Here is a 14375-nt window from a genome sequence, read left to right on the forward strand (position 1 = left end):
CAGGATTCGTCTCCCCTACCCACACACCCACTGGCATAGCACAAAAACTACTTGAAAACTACCCATCCCCATCCTGTCCTTATGCCAGAGTGGTACCTGACACACAGAAGGAGCTCAATAGAGGTCAGCTGTTGGTTGACCGATGAGCTCCACTCAGTGCCCTTTCTATGACTTCGCCAAACCTGAGCCAATAGTCAGACCTCTGGACTCTTACTGCAGTGGGTCAGTAAGTAGACAAATCACCACGAAGACAAACAAAGAGAGGGCCTGTGACTCACCTCTCCTGCCTTTGGCACACAGAGAGGTGACCTCACCCACCTCCAGGCAGGAAGAATTGCTGAGTTACTCATTTGCTGTCGAGCCCGGTCGGGCTTCAAGTTCTTTCTCCCTGACCATCCGTGAGGCCCTGTTGAGAAACCAAAGACAGTGACCGAGCCAGATGGGTGAACACTGTGCCACTGTGCAAAATGGTCCGCACATGTGTGAATCCGCGCGGCTCTGTGCAGAGAGCCTGAGAGATACGCACACCGGTGAGCGGATGATGGTGGCACCCCTCAGGGTCAGCCTGATTTGGAGCTGGGCTTCTTCAGGGAAGGTGACATGATTTTGTGCAGTGTGAACTACTTCTAGCCTCCGTTGGAAAAACCAACGAAATATACGCATGTATTTAAGTAAAGTCTCCCTGAGAACTCAAAACGGCTTTGCGGTCCCACCTCCTCTCCTGGCTTCTCCGTGTCTCCCTTCTCTCTTCCTAGTCTGACTGGGCTGTGGCTAGCAGACCCGACGGTTCCAAAGTCTGGCTTACTCATAGTAAAAGGTCCCAAATGCAGTGGTGCCGAGGACAAGTGGAGCTGCAGATATTGGACCCCTAAGGAATGAGGTCAAAGGTTTTGTCGGCCAAGGGACCAAATAGTTTTCTGGTTCCATGGACACAAATTGCCCCTCCAACCAACAGCCTCCTTTTTAATAACCTCCTTTCCCAGGCCCCGCACCCTCAGTGACACAGGTCGTTTAGCATCTAAATGGCTGGACCATCCCCTGGCAGCACAGTGCTTTGACACTCAGAGAGGCAGCTCCCAGAAGTTTAGGATGCTTCCCAGTTTCCCTGGGGGCACTTGTCCGCTGATTTGCATCCCTCCGAGACTTCCTTCTGGAGGGCCTCCCTCCCTCACAGGGAAGGTAGGAAGGGAGAGAGGAAGAAGCGGGAGGAGAAAGTGAGGCCCACAGAGGACCAGACAGAAAGCTGCTTTTGAAAGAAACCAACTGAATTTGTCATAGTTTTATTTAACAGTAAACTCCCAATGGTCTTGACATCTCTACAACGGAGCTTCCGGATTTTTGCATCCCAGTAACCAAAACTGGGCTGAAAATGTTCCCATTCCTGTTCCCACAGGTGTCTGGCCTGCTTAGACCTCCTTCAGGAAAGCCCCCAGGTGCTGGAGGAAGCTGCAGAAGGTTAATGTCACGGTGTTGAAGGAAGAGCAGACTAACTTTTAGAACCCTCCCTCCCTCCCTCCCTTCCTTCCTCCCTCCCTCGCTGTCTTTTTTCCCTTTCTTTTGACCAGTTCATGTAGCCCAGGCTGTCCTTGAACTCCCAGAGGAACTAAGAACGACCTTGGACTTCTGACCTTCCTCCCTCCACCCCCTGAGTTCTGGGATTCTAGGGCTGCATCACCACACCTGGTTTATCTGGTACAGTGCGGGAGGTGAGGGGGTGGGGTGGGGTGGGGTGGGGTGGGGTGTGTCAAACACACGACTTGGTCCGTGCCTGGCCGGCACCCCTACCACCTGAGCCTCATTCCCAGCCTTTTGGCACCAGTCCTGAGCAGAGGGAGTTCTCCTGGCTGGAAGCTGGCTGGAGTCCGTGTTTCCTGCTCAGGTCGGGTTTTGGAGTCACAGACTTCAGGGCCTTTTCACGAAGGAGCCTCAGGGGATGATTCTGCTCCTGGCTGCTGTGGGGGTGGGGAGGGCCACGGAAGTAGGGCCCGCAGAAGCTGCGCAGATTTGCAACTCGGCCACCTGGCCGTGAACCTGCTGGTCAAGGGACAGAGGAGAGATTCAAAGGAAGCCAACCAGCTCAGCTGAGGGAAGGGGGAGGAAGAGAGACCTGCAGGCACCACAGCCCCCACCACTCTCACCTGAGCCACAGAGCCTGAAAGGCCAGTTTGGTGAAGGGGTGGAGAAGAAAGATTTCCCTTCAGCTGAGGGAAGGCTGAAGCCAACAGGAAGATAATTGCTGAGGCTCGCTCTGCACGGTGATGTCCAGATGGGCCTTCTCATTTCTGCTCCTTTCTTCCAGGCTGAATGAAGAGTTTCAGCTTCACAAGAGGAAAGTGCTTCCCCAGGACCTGCGTGCTGAGTCACAAAGGGGGCCATCCACCCGCTGTTTGTAGACAAGCTTGCAGAGAGCTGCCCTTGCCTGGGGTTCTGTCTAGGACCTGTGATGGCCTCTGTCCTGAGGGTATGGGGGAAGCCAGATGGCCTTCTCTGGGTGGTGAGGTGAGGATATGTCCTCCATCATCTCAGGAAGACTGGACACCCTTCCAGGGACCTTCTCTCATTTCTGAACAGTATTGCCCACAGATGTTTTCTACCGGGGAGTGGAGACCCCTACCCTGTCAGAAAGGCATCTCTCTGATTCATAGAGCTCTGTTTCTCAACAGTCCCTATCCGGCTCACCTCGGATGTGTCAATTGTCAGCAAATGCTGGGGGATGCATTTCTATACCCTTCCATGAGTATGTGTGAAGTGAAGTCCTGGGGTCCAGGACCTAGCCCTTCTCCACACTCCCAAATTAAATCTGAACTCTAGAGCCCCTGTGCACCCAGCTCAGTAGCCTCAGGCTAGAGCATCACTTCCCACTCCCTCCACTGAGACAGAAGCCCAGCCCAGCCCAGCTCTCTGCTCATCGTGGCTTCGGAACACCCCAAAATGTGCCAACTTGATGCTACTCCTCTGCTACCATTCAGTGAGTTCCTGCCCCAGGATGCAGCCCATGTGATTTTTCCAACCCTTCCATCCTTCTAACCCCTACGCAGTCCCTTCTGTGTGCAGCCTCGTACCCTCACCCACTCCCACCCCCCACCCTCCCACTTACTACCCCGTGTCTTGGCTTTGCACTTCACATTCCAGAAGCATCTGAGGCTGCACTGCTAGGAACACCTTCATCTGTTGCCTTCTGGACAGATTCGACCCTCACATAGGCAGACACCTCTCTCTTTCTTTTCCCCTGGAGACAGGGCTTCTCTGTGCAGCCCTGGCTGTGCTGGAACTCACTCTGCAGACCAGGCTGGCCAAGAACTCACAGAGATCTGCCTGCCTCTGCCTCCTGGGATTAAAGGCAGTTTTTCACCTCTTAGCACCCATCCTTGCACTGAGCTCTGCTGTCTTGTCCCTCCCATGCAGCACAGGGACTCCTGCAAGGCTCCTGCAGCCTGGTGTCAGCACAGGGACTCCTGCGAGGCTCCTGCAGCCTGGTGTCAGCACAGGGACTCCTGCGAGGCTCCTGCAGCCTGGTGTCAGCACAGGCCCCGCCTGGCACTGGTGCTCAGTGCAAGGGAATGAAGAGATGGGGAAAGAGGAAGGCTCTGCACCTAGGTCAGAACTTTTCTTAGTTTTATCTGTAGGTCAGAGGCAGACCCAGGATAATGCTAGAGACACCTCATTCCCACTCCTGCCCGAGTGGGCCAGCCTCTGAGAGAGCCCCTCGGTGCACACATTCTTGCCCTGCGCTAGTTCCTGCTGACCCTGTTGCTGCTGCTGCTTCTTCTTCTTCTTCTTCTTCTCTTCTCCTCCTCCTCCTCCTCCTCCTCCTCCTCCTCCTCCTCTCCTCCTCCTCCTCCTTCTTCTTTTGGTTTTTCCAGACAGGGTTTCTCTGTGTAGTTTTGGTGCCTGTCCTGAAACTCACTCTGTAGACCAGGCTGGCCTCAAACTCACAGAGACCCACCTGGCTCTGCTTCCCGAGTGCTGGGATTAAAGGCGTGCGCCACCACTGCCTGGCTTCCCTATTGCAACTTCTGATCTGCTCCTCCCGCTCAAGTATAGTCCCCAACCCACCTGCTGCACTGCTGTGTCTGAGGCATGGCCTAACACAGCTGTGGGTGCGGAAAACCCTGGACCAACCCTAGGAGGACTCTCAGTGTAGCAGGGGAGACAGGCCATGGACTAGTAACCGGAATCACAACTGTTTATTAACCCATTACCTGGCCCGAGGGGATTGTGGCTCTTAAAATAAGGGCCAACCAATTAAAACACGCACCCTTCACAAAGATTAGCAGCCAAACAATAGCTCTTGTTCAGCAAGCCTTGTGCCAGCCTTTGCCACCCCAACTGCTCAGCCACTTCAGCTGCTGCTGACCCCAGGGCATCTGGCAGTACTTAGTGACAATGAATATATCTCTGCTTAATGAGGACCTCCCTTGCAGGTACTGGGAGAAGAGTGGAGCGTTCACTGAGGCCCTGTGTGTCATGGTGTGGTCTGTAAGAAACAAAGATGTCTAGTTGTAAGAGGAAGGGGAAGAACAATGGGATAGTCACATACAAAGGGACTCTTGTGTCAGTGAGAGTCAACAGGCCGGATGTACACACAGCAAGGAGAAAGAATATAGACACATGCAAAATGAAGGGGCAGCGTGGGATTTGTAGCGCCCGACCATTTTATGGAAATCTCCTGGGGTTCTTTTTTGTACACAGACTCTCTAGGTTGTCGAGGCTGGCCTTGAACTTGTGGTCCTCCTGCCTCTGCCTCCCAAGTGCTGGAATTATAGGAATGTGCCACTATGCCTGACTCACATACATAAATTTAAAAACACCCAAAACTGTGCTATAATTCTTTCAAGGCTATTATCTGTAGAGACATAGAGATGCATGTACACTCTATCAACACACACTTATAAGAACAGGTATCAAATACATTATAATTGGTGCCTGCTGGGTGAGGGTGGGAGTGGAGATTAGAGGTAAAGGGTAAAAATGCAGTAACACCCGCTTGAAAGGGCTTTGCACAACCTGGTCATAATTGTACACCACAGTCAGTTTCTTCCTTTGCTGTCATGGTATCATACAAAACAAGGCCACCCAATTCCAGCCAGTCAACCTGAAATGCCCGGGCTTCTCAGGGGCATGGGAATTTTACTCTTGTCTAGAGGTCTTGGGAATGATTTCACTCAATTCTCTGAATGAGGCCTAAGAATCGTGAGTGACCCTTGGAGGGCAGGGGAGCGGCTCCAGCCAACTTCATAGCCGTGAGAGGACGAGGGGCTTGCTCTAGCCCCAGGCTCTGCCAGGCTCCATTTTCCAATTGCTCAAGCCAGCTTTCCCTCGCGATTGTTTGGAGGGCTTGGCTGTGTGTGTCTTATCACATGGGCACCCGGTCTGAAGGCAATGCTTTGTGCTCGTGTGAAGTTCAAGGGGAAGGCCTCCTAACGGGTGGGGAGGCTCTGTCCTGCTCTTTCAGCGTTATTGAGTGTTTTTCCTTTCCAGGACAACGGCCTCAGAACTCGGATGAGCTCACCCTCTCTGGACAGGTGAGAGCAAAACCCAGGCTTCAGTGGGAGGGATCCAGGTTGGAGGATATGATGTCACCACAGCACTGAGGCACAAGAAGGGATTGAAGGGACCATCTTTCCCACAGCCTGTTCGGTATTCCCTGGCTCTAACTGCAGCGTATCTAGAACCCTTGCCCCGTGTGGGCACACCACGCTGATGTCAACAGTTTGCTGGGCCCGCAGGTCCATAAAGCTGCTGAGAGAAGAGTTGCACGGGTATTAGCGTGGGCCCCGGCCAAGGTTTATGACTGTCATTTTCTAGCAGATGAGGTGGAACAGTAAGTCCTCAGAGAAGCAGCTTTCAAAATGATTTCTACCCGCAGTGCCCCCTAGATCCTTCATGAACCACGTGTTTGACCTTGTGTTGTTGTTGTTATTAAATCATAGTGTGTGTACACAGGGGGAAATTGCACATATCAAAAGAACAAGTCTTCAGAACCTATACATGCTCATAGAACCAGCACAGAACATCCCCAGACCACAGGAGGTCCCTCACACCTGTCCCTTTCACATGACTACTTACCCTCCAAAGGGTAGCCATGCTTCAAACACCACAGTTGGGAACAATGTGTGTGTGTGTGTGTGTGTGTGTGTGTGTGTGTGTGTGTGTGTGTACTGCGCATTCGTGTGTGCGTGCATATGAAGGTCAGAAGCCAACATCAGAGATCTCCCTCTAGCCTGTCCATCTTATTCTTGGGGACAGGATCTCTCACTGAATCTGGAGCTCATCAGTTGGTTACACTGACTGGCCAGTATGCTCAGGGATCTACCTGTCTTGGTCTGCCCAGCACTGAGATTACAAGCCTGCATCGTCTCATGGGTGCCGGGGATCTGAACTCAGGTCCTCATGCTTTACATCAAGCGCTTTATCCAGTGAGCCATCTCCACAGCCACCCCTTGCCTCAGTTTTGACTTCATCAACGTCAGGGTCAAGAAAACCTGCACTGGCTGACTCAGTTGTCGCCTGCTGGATTTGGGGATGCCAGCCAGCACAGTCTTGAGTATGCATCCTTTCTAAGTCCTTCAGTGACATGGATGAGATAGTTCTCTTTGTGGCCAGCCAGAGATGGAAAAAAAAAATCCTCTAGAGAAGGTCAATGTAGCAACCAGCAAACGGAAAGGAAGCAAGCTAGCAATCTCCTTTGTCTCCAACTTAGAACTATAGCAAAGCACCATTCCCAGTCGGCTCTTAGGAAGAACACCACTCAGTTCTAATATGCACATATCATACAAGACCAAAGCCCCCTTGAAGGGAGTTCTTGTCCCCACTGCACTCCATGTGAGACAGTCAAGGGACCAGCCACAGTCCCAACCTGGGGGCTGCTGAGGCTTACAGGGAAATAAGTGACTGGCTTAGTCACTAAGGCCCACACTGAGTTGGCAGGAATCCAGATGATCAGCAGGGGACCCAGGCTGGTGCCCAGCTTACCCTGGACATGGACACTCAAGCCCTAACCAGTGGCTGAGGCCCTTTGCTGAGTACCCTGGCCATACTGAGGGAGGGAGTCCGCATGGATGGGACAGACATGACACAGGCTTAAGGCATAGACTCCCTCTCCACCACTGAGGCCTCTGGAGGAAAGTGCCTCTGTGATGTGGCCCCTGAACTTTAAAGATGAGTTACTGGAAACATGCATCATGTGTGGGTAGCCACGCATGAGATGCAGTGCCTTGCTGTGCTCCAGTTGCTCTTAGACCTTTGACTCTGGAAATTCTCTGGAAGTCAATGACAAGCCAGAGTCCTTTTTCTCTTAGGAGTGTTTCTCATTTGTGAAAAAGAGTGGCATAAGCTATTAACTCCCTCTGCTTTTCTTAAGGACGTCCTCGTCAGAGTGCTGAGCCATGGCCAGTCACCAAGTACTCAGTAAATAGTCATAGGACAGACTTTCCTAATAGCCAAGTCACCATTTACTCAGCAGCTTCTGGGCTCCAGAATGTTTCCAGTTTGATTAACTGCCTCAAAACGTAGACATGGCCTTTTTTATTTGACACATGAGAAACTTAGGTAACCCAGTTAGTAAACAGCAATGTTGGGATTTGACCGGGTGCACATGGCTCCAATGCCCACGTTCTCCACAGAGAAGGTCAGCACAAAGACTGGCACAAGGTGGGAGGTGGGGCGGGGGGATCCTTGCACCTTAGTGAAAGTCCTCAGGGTAGCATAAACCATGAAGTAAAGGAGGCAGACTCAACATCCCAACAACTCTTACAAGTGTGGCACCCAAGAGCCACAGCCCCAGGGGATCTTGCTGGTCCCTGAGCCCTACCTTCCTTGGGCAATGAGAAAACCCATTTAAAGGGGATATACAACTGGCCCAGCCCTAACCAGTGTAAAATGAGGGGGGTGTCTCATGAGTCTTACCCAGTATCTTTAGGTCTCCTCTTTGCCAGTGGCCCTGACGTCTCTCTCCCTCTGTCTTGACTTCCTTGCAGCAGGGCAGGCAGGTTTGATGTAGACAGGAGACACACCAGAGTAGAACCATGAGAAAGCAGGTGACCCTGGAGTGACTTGCAGGGCCTCAGAGATGAGAACTCTGCACTCTCCATGATCCTAATGAACTCATTAACTTTGAGAGTGAGCCCTGGACACACTTTGTCCCTTTGGCCTTTCCTGGCACCAACACACTGCTCACTGCTACATAGAGGGCACCTTGCTCCTTATAGATGTTGGGCAAACATTACCCAGGAGAGAGGGACTCCAGGAGATCTGGATAGGAGGAAATCTCCAGAAGACTTTGACCTCTAGGATGAGATCATGGGCTTTAGAAAGCAAGAGCATTTTATAGATCAATAAACGCAACACAACCTGGCTATTATGTAGTGTCAGGTGTTGTGATACTCTGCCTTGAATTCTCCACTAGAGGAGGAAGCAAAAAGAAAATGCATTTCAGGTCAGTGGCCTGCCCAAGGTCTCAGCCAGATAGGAATGGATCAAGGATCAGTCATGGGGCACTTCTGGAGCCCGCTGGCCTCTCTGCCTGCCACAGGGAGGTCTCTCAAAACCTTTCCATCCTGCAGGCATAGCTGAAGCCAGCCTGCCTCACCCATCCCCCAGTGGGGCTGCTGCCCTGATGGAGGTGTTGTCATCTCAGGGCTCTGACCTGGTACCAGTGACAGACAACCCTGCATCAAGATGGTCACGTGCTGTGGAACTACTCTGAGGACAGACATCGGTGGTTCCCGAGCAGAGAAGCTCTCAGCACAGTTTGCCAAGGTCATGGCGCTGCTAAGTGGCAATGCTGACAGGAGCCAAATGCTGGCGAGAGCAGGCAGCTCCATGAAGTACCGTGCTGCCGGTGACAATCAGGAGTGTCTTCTCAACACATGTGACACAGCAGCTGTCCTTCCCAGGATATGTCCCATGCACAGGAAAAAATGGCCTCCAGGTACTTCTAGATCCAGTTAGTTATTGAGTCAGGGACAGTCTCTCCACAGGACTGGAGCATTCCAATAGAAGCGACATAGAGGCCTCTCACCTAGGGAGGGGGACATGTAGCTTCGGCGTTCACTTGAAGAGTGGTCATCTTTGGAAAGACACAGAGTAGGATGTTTCTACCACCCAGCTCTTCTAGCTCTTCAGTTTAAATGATCTCAGCGGCCTCAGCTGAGTATCCTCAGACACGATGGTCAGGACCTGGCTATCTGTGTCGTATTCTCTGTCACACCCAACCTCGTGAGTGTCCTTCCTGGAAGGTGGGTCCCCAGACTGAAGACAGTGCCCAGACAGACCAGTTGGCTTTACTCTGGTACGATAGCTGCATGAAGGTGACCGTAGATAGCGCTCTGGTGGCCACCTTGGCTCGCAGAATTCCTCTGTCGATAAGCGGAATCTCCCACTTAGTGGCTGGGACAGTGCAAGTGTGACGCGTATTTGCAAAGCCACACACTGTGGGGGGAACAAGCTGTAGCTAGAGTTCAATGTTACGAGCTAGTGAGAAAAGCAGGGGCTTGGGAAAGTACTATGAGCAATCAGGCCTGAAAGCCAGCTGCTTGCCTAGCAACTCCAACTTCTATTGTATTAGAGTCGATCTTGAACTCGGGAGTAGGAGGTCCTGTGGGGGTGGGAAGGCGGTTCTGCTGTCTGTCTCCCAGCTGAGTGAAGAAGCCTGCCCTGCAGGCAGCCCACTGCTTTCCTCTCCTCCCCGGAGATGAATCAGCTGGCTGGGGAACGCTTAGGCCTTGGGAAACAAGGAGCTAGCCCTGACCGGTGAGCCACAGCTGAATGGAGGTACTGTTCTTTTTTGCTGGAGCAGTTTCCAAAGCAGCCCCATCACTTTTATCCAAAGCACTCAAGCTCGTCTCTAGTGCTTACCCATACAAATCATACAATTGCTGTCCCTGAAAGTGGGAAGACTGCCTGTGTCCTCTCAGCAGCCTTCTCAGACCAGCAGGGAGCCATTGTGATGACAGGTGAAATATCACATGTGACAGATTTGGGATGAGGTGGGTCTATACTTTTGTTCAGGGCCGAGGGCTGCCTCCGTGTCTGTCTTCTCACATACTGACTGGCTGCAGAGAGCATATTTGAAGCCTACCCAGGATGCAGAGTCAGCACCCTGGAGAGCTGTGCCCACCCCAGTCCTGTGAGGTGAGGTCAGCAAGGACGCTGGCCAGCCTGGCCCCAGGGATGGAGCAAGAGGGAAGAAACTCCAGCCACTAGCCAAATTCCCAGCGTCCAGTTGAAGTGACTCTCACAAAGGCTGTGAGATGCTCCAACACACGGGAAGCCAAGCAGTGAAGAGCAGCTTTGCTGACTGTCTTCCTGTGAGCACTCAGGCAATGCTCGGCAAGATCCGTCGTGTGTTAGCAGCGCTGCTTCCCACTCACAAAGCTCTGACCTTTCTAAAGGCCTGCCGTGGCAAGATGGAGTCAAGGGTCCCTTCCTGTGCTCCCTGGACTTGTCCTCACGGAAGCTCCAATGCGACATGACCGAAAGCTCCGGATTCAAAGGAGAAGTCAAGTCCACACAATTTGCTCCGGGAGTGAGGCACCTACAGTGTCCAACACAGGCTTCCAAAGGGACCAACGGATCAACTCACCTCCTCGTCTTGGGAGTGATGTCCCTAGAGGGACAACACAAGCCTTCAGACTAAAGCAGAGAGGTCGGTTAGCCCTCTGGCCTGCCTCAAAGGCAGGATGAGTAGTGACCACTAGGACGTTGCTTAACATTCAAAGCTGGGAGCTCTTTGGGAAGATCCTGACTCAGTAGATCTGGCGTGGACCGGGAATCCCTGACCCCTAATGGTCCCGTTAGTCACAGGAGGCCTCCACATGACGGCTGGGTACCCAGATGCCTTTGGTTTGAAAGGCTCCAAGGAGAGTTCACTGTCTGCACGGAACATCCTGTCAATCACTCGCCTAGCTACCAGCTGACAGCACTGGCTATGTTCCCATTATGCTTGCCCCCTTCTCGAGGGTGTCCAGGCAGCAAACGACTAAATCTAGCCTTCTTTCTGGAAAATGGAAAACAGGGAGTGATCTCCTTCCCGTAGGGCCAGTGTGTGCCTCGTGAAGAACAGGCAAGAGGAAGTCACAGACAGAGAAACGGCCCATGTTTCCTAGGGCTGGCCTAGAAGATAGCTGTGCTTCTGCCTGCCCTTGCATTTGCCCTGAGGGGCTGATTTTGAGTGTGGAAGTTAGTTCACTGGTTACTGGTTCCCTCAGGTCACAGTGCCTTAGCTTCTACTTGCTGTTAGGAGACAGGGGACACTCCTGACACCCATGGAATACTGTACTTGGCCCCAGAAAATGCTGCTATAAGTGGGATTCTTTTTTATGGTGGGGTCATAGCCACAGCCCTCTTATAGATAGTGTCATAGTCCACGCAGGTTGCTATAACAAAATGCCGTACACCAAAAAAACCATAAAGAACAGAAATTTATTTCTCATAGCTCTAGAGGCTACCAAGTCCAAGACCAAGAACCTAGGAAATCCTGATTCCTGGTACATGATGGTGCCTTCTCACCAGTATGCTGGGTCCTCTTTTATAAGGACACTAACCCTGTTCACATAAGCTCCACCCTCACACAAAGCACTTCCCAGAGACCTCAGCTCCTAATACCGCCATCTTGGCTTTAGACTCCATCAGATGGGATGAGTGGGGGCAGAGGCATCCAGACCTATAGCAGAGGGTCTGTCCTGGGAAACCGCTTCTGGGGTGAGACATGGTTACCAAGGAAAAGTGCATTCGCAGTTCCCCAAATCAAACCCACATAAACTCGGAGAATACCGTCTATTTGCAGGTTAGACATGGTCTGCATGATCTGGCCCTTGGAAGTGCCTGAGGAGGCCAGGTCAAAGTCTAGGATCGGATTCCAAGAATCCAACAACGGGGGCTTCAAGCAGATTTCCTCATTGAAAGGTCTAGCACCTTCACCCCACAGGCTGGTGGCCATGATGCCAGATTCCTCGATGGCACAGCCATGGGTCTGGGCATGCACAGACCGGCTATGAAGACCATGATGCTCTTTGGGTACAGTCAGTTTCCCATCAAACAGAAACTCCATTACAGAACTCTGGACTGGAAGACAAAAAAGCTGTGGTTGGCCTCTCTTGTCCTCATTTAGGTGGCCCAGTGAGGCATGGCATATGTTAACTGGAAGACACTTGGGGATGGTGAAGCCCAGTAGTTCAGGGTTATGTGCTCAGTCATGCCATGTAGCTAGTCTGAGCTACACATTCTTTCCCTGTGGATGCTAAGTATGATAACTGTAGACCCCCTATACCCACAGCCCAAATCATTCTAAGAAGCATTTGCCGAATGATGCAATGTCCCTTACTCAAATTTTATGTTTGATACTTATATGTGGGGACATTTACAAAAAAAAAAAAAAAAACTTAATTGTTTTAAACAGGAATTGAACATAAGTAAAAGTACAATGAAAAACTAAGAATGAAGTTTCAGGGAAATTTTCTAAAGTGGAGTCTTTGCAGGAGGGGATGGAGGGGATGGAGGGGACGTAGGGGAAGGACACACTGCACATTTGAAAGCAGATGTTCATGAATTTGTACACCACAGAAAGGGTACTGAGTTCTACTGAAGTATCCCAGGGCCTCTTACCTTAACACATGGATATAGCTAATCCTGGATGCTTATACCTGGGGACACTCGGACAGAGCAGTTAGGACTAGAGTGTGATGTAAACCTGAGGTATTAGGTGCCACCTGCCCACAATGCTCCTCTCTTTTCCAAATATGCACCCACAGCGCATTTCAAATTCAACACCTCCCTCCCTCTGCTCATTCCTGAACCAGACACAGAAATGAGCTGCGATTTCCCAATGAGTGTCCCAATTCAAAGAGGACACATAGGGACAGATCCGGACTTGCCAGCCCCATGGAGATCACATAAAGCTTGGCTCTGCATGGAATGAAAGCCCTAAGAAGCCTCAAGTGCTCCAATGATGGCTTGTGGGACAAACCTGGATCCCTACAGGTCTGTAGCAAAGCCTACTCCCAAGCCCTCAGTTAAGTGTGCATGGCATGGAGCTAATACCAAGACACCCCATTGAGCCTTATTCTGACTCTTCGAACCTTTGGAGGCCAAGACTGCCATATCCCAGCCCCTCTTCTTCCTGCATCTCACCTTCCTTCTGGGACAGAAATTAAACACCCTCCTGGCAGGAAAGCTCAGACACATCTACAAAGGCAGCTGAGATCAAACATAACTCCTACAAATAACTTTATTAAACTACCTGTTCCGTAAAGCACATAGACACGGACCTTTAAGTACATTCAGCTCACCCTCAACCAACAAAGGTAGAACCGTATTTACATTTTTCTGCTGCAGATTATTTTTCCAAACTTACTGTACATACAAGGGAGTAAGGGAGTGACCACCTGTTCACACAGATGTACACAGGGCCGGGGATGCCACTTCTCAGGGCTCCCAGCCACTGTGGTCTGATAGCACCATACTGACAGGCATCTATGGAGCAGCCCTGGAGCACAGCCTCTGCTCAGGATCCTAGAAGCTGCTTCAGGGACAGACACTGGTCCTGGACCATTGAGGTGGTGGTAGGTCACTGGAGACCATCACGGAGGCCACGTCTCACTTCTGTGGACCAGGAGACAGACACTTAGGGAGAGGAGGCGCTTGCAACATGGTGTTGGGTTATAGCAAGGATCGGACCCTGGGGGCTCTCCAATGGGCCCTCCCCATTCACCGTCCACAAACCCATACGCATACGTCTTCTTTCACACATTTCCCTTCCACCCACAGGGGGAGGGTTTGAGACAATTTTTGTCTACCTGGTTCTAGAGCAGTGGTTCTCAACCTTCCTAATGCTGCGACCCTCATGTTGTGATGACCCCCAACCATAAAATTGTTTTCAGTGCTACTTCACAACTATAATTATATAATTTTGTTACTGTTATGAATCATAACATAAATATCTGATATATGACCCCCATGGGGTTGTGGCTCACAGGTTGATAACCCATGTTCTAGGATTTTCCCAGCAGCCCAGACACATATCCTCAGGGCTGTATTCCTTCCTTCCTTCTCTCCCTCCCTCCTTACCTCCCCCCCCCCCACACACACACTCTTTTTCTACAAGAATACAAGAGATGGTGACTGGCCCTTGCTTCTGTTCACTACCTCAGCTCAGGTGCAGCAGCTCAGTTTCCAGCCAAAGGAGAAAGGCAACAATTCACCAAAGGGAGACCAACCATAGCACCATCCACAGTCACCACACAGCCAGTCTCCACCCAAAGTGAGGTCTAAGAGAAGGGCTTTAAAAAAATCAAGAGTTTCAAGCATGTTTTATATTTCCCAGGTTTAATGAAGAAGTAGTGTAAAAATAAAACTTTAAAATAAAGTGTGCATGT

The 14375-nt window shown here is 51.2% G+C and overlaps 1 long non-coding RNA gene across 1 annotated transcript; it reads right to left on the minus strand.

Annotated features, from left to right (window-relative positions):
- Positions 1 to 1745: 1745 nt before the first annotated feature.
- Positions 1746 to 9526, minus strand: LOC128106455 (uncharacterized). Its single transcript, XR_008216716.1, has 3 exons — positions 7909 to 9526; positions 2139 to 2300; positions 1746 to 2031 (listed from the first exon to the last, which is right to left on the minus strand). It is a non-coding gene; the product is annotated as an uncharacterized LOC128106455 (long non-coding RNA).
- Between the last annotated feature and the right edge of the window lie 4849 nt (positions 9527 to 14375).

This window comes from Peromyscus californicus, unplaced genomic scaffold, assembly GCF_007827085.1.
Source record: "Peromyscus californicus insignis strain IS unplaced genomic scaffold, ASM782708v3 Scaffold_9__1_contigs__length_137607984, whole genome shotgun sequence".
Classification (NCBI taxonomy): domain Eukaryota; kingdom Metazoa; phylum Chordata; class Mammalia; order Rodentia; family Cricetidae; genus Peromyscus; species Peromyscus californicus.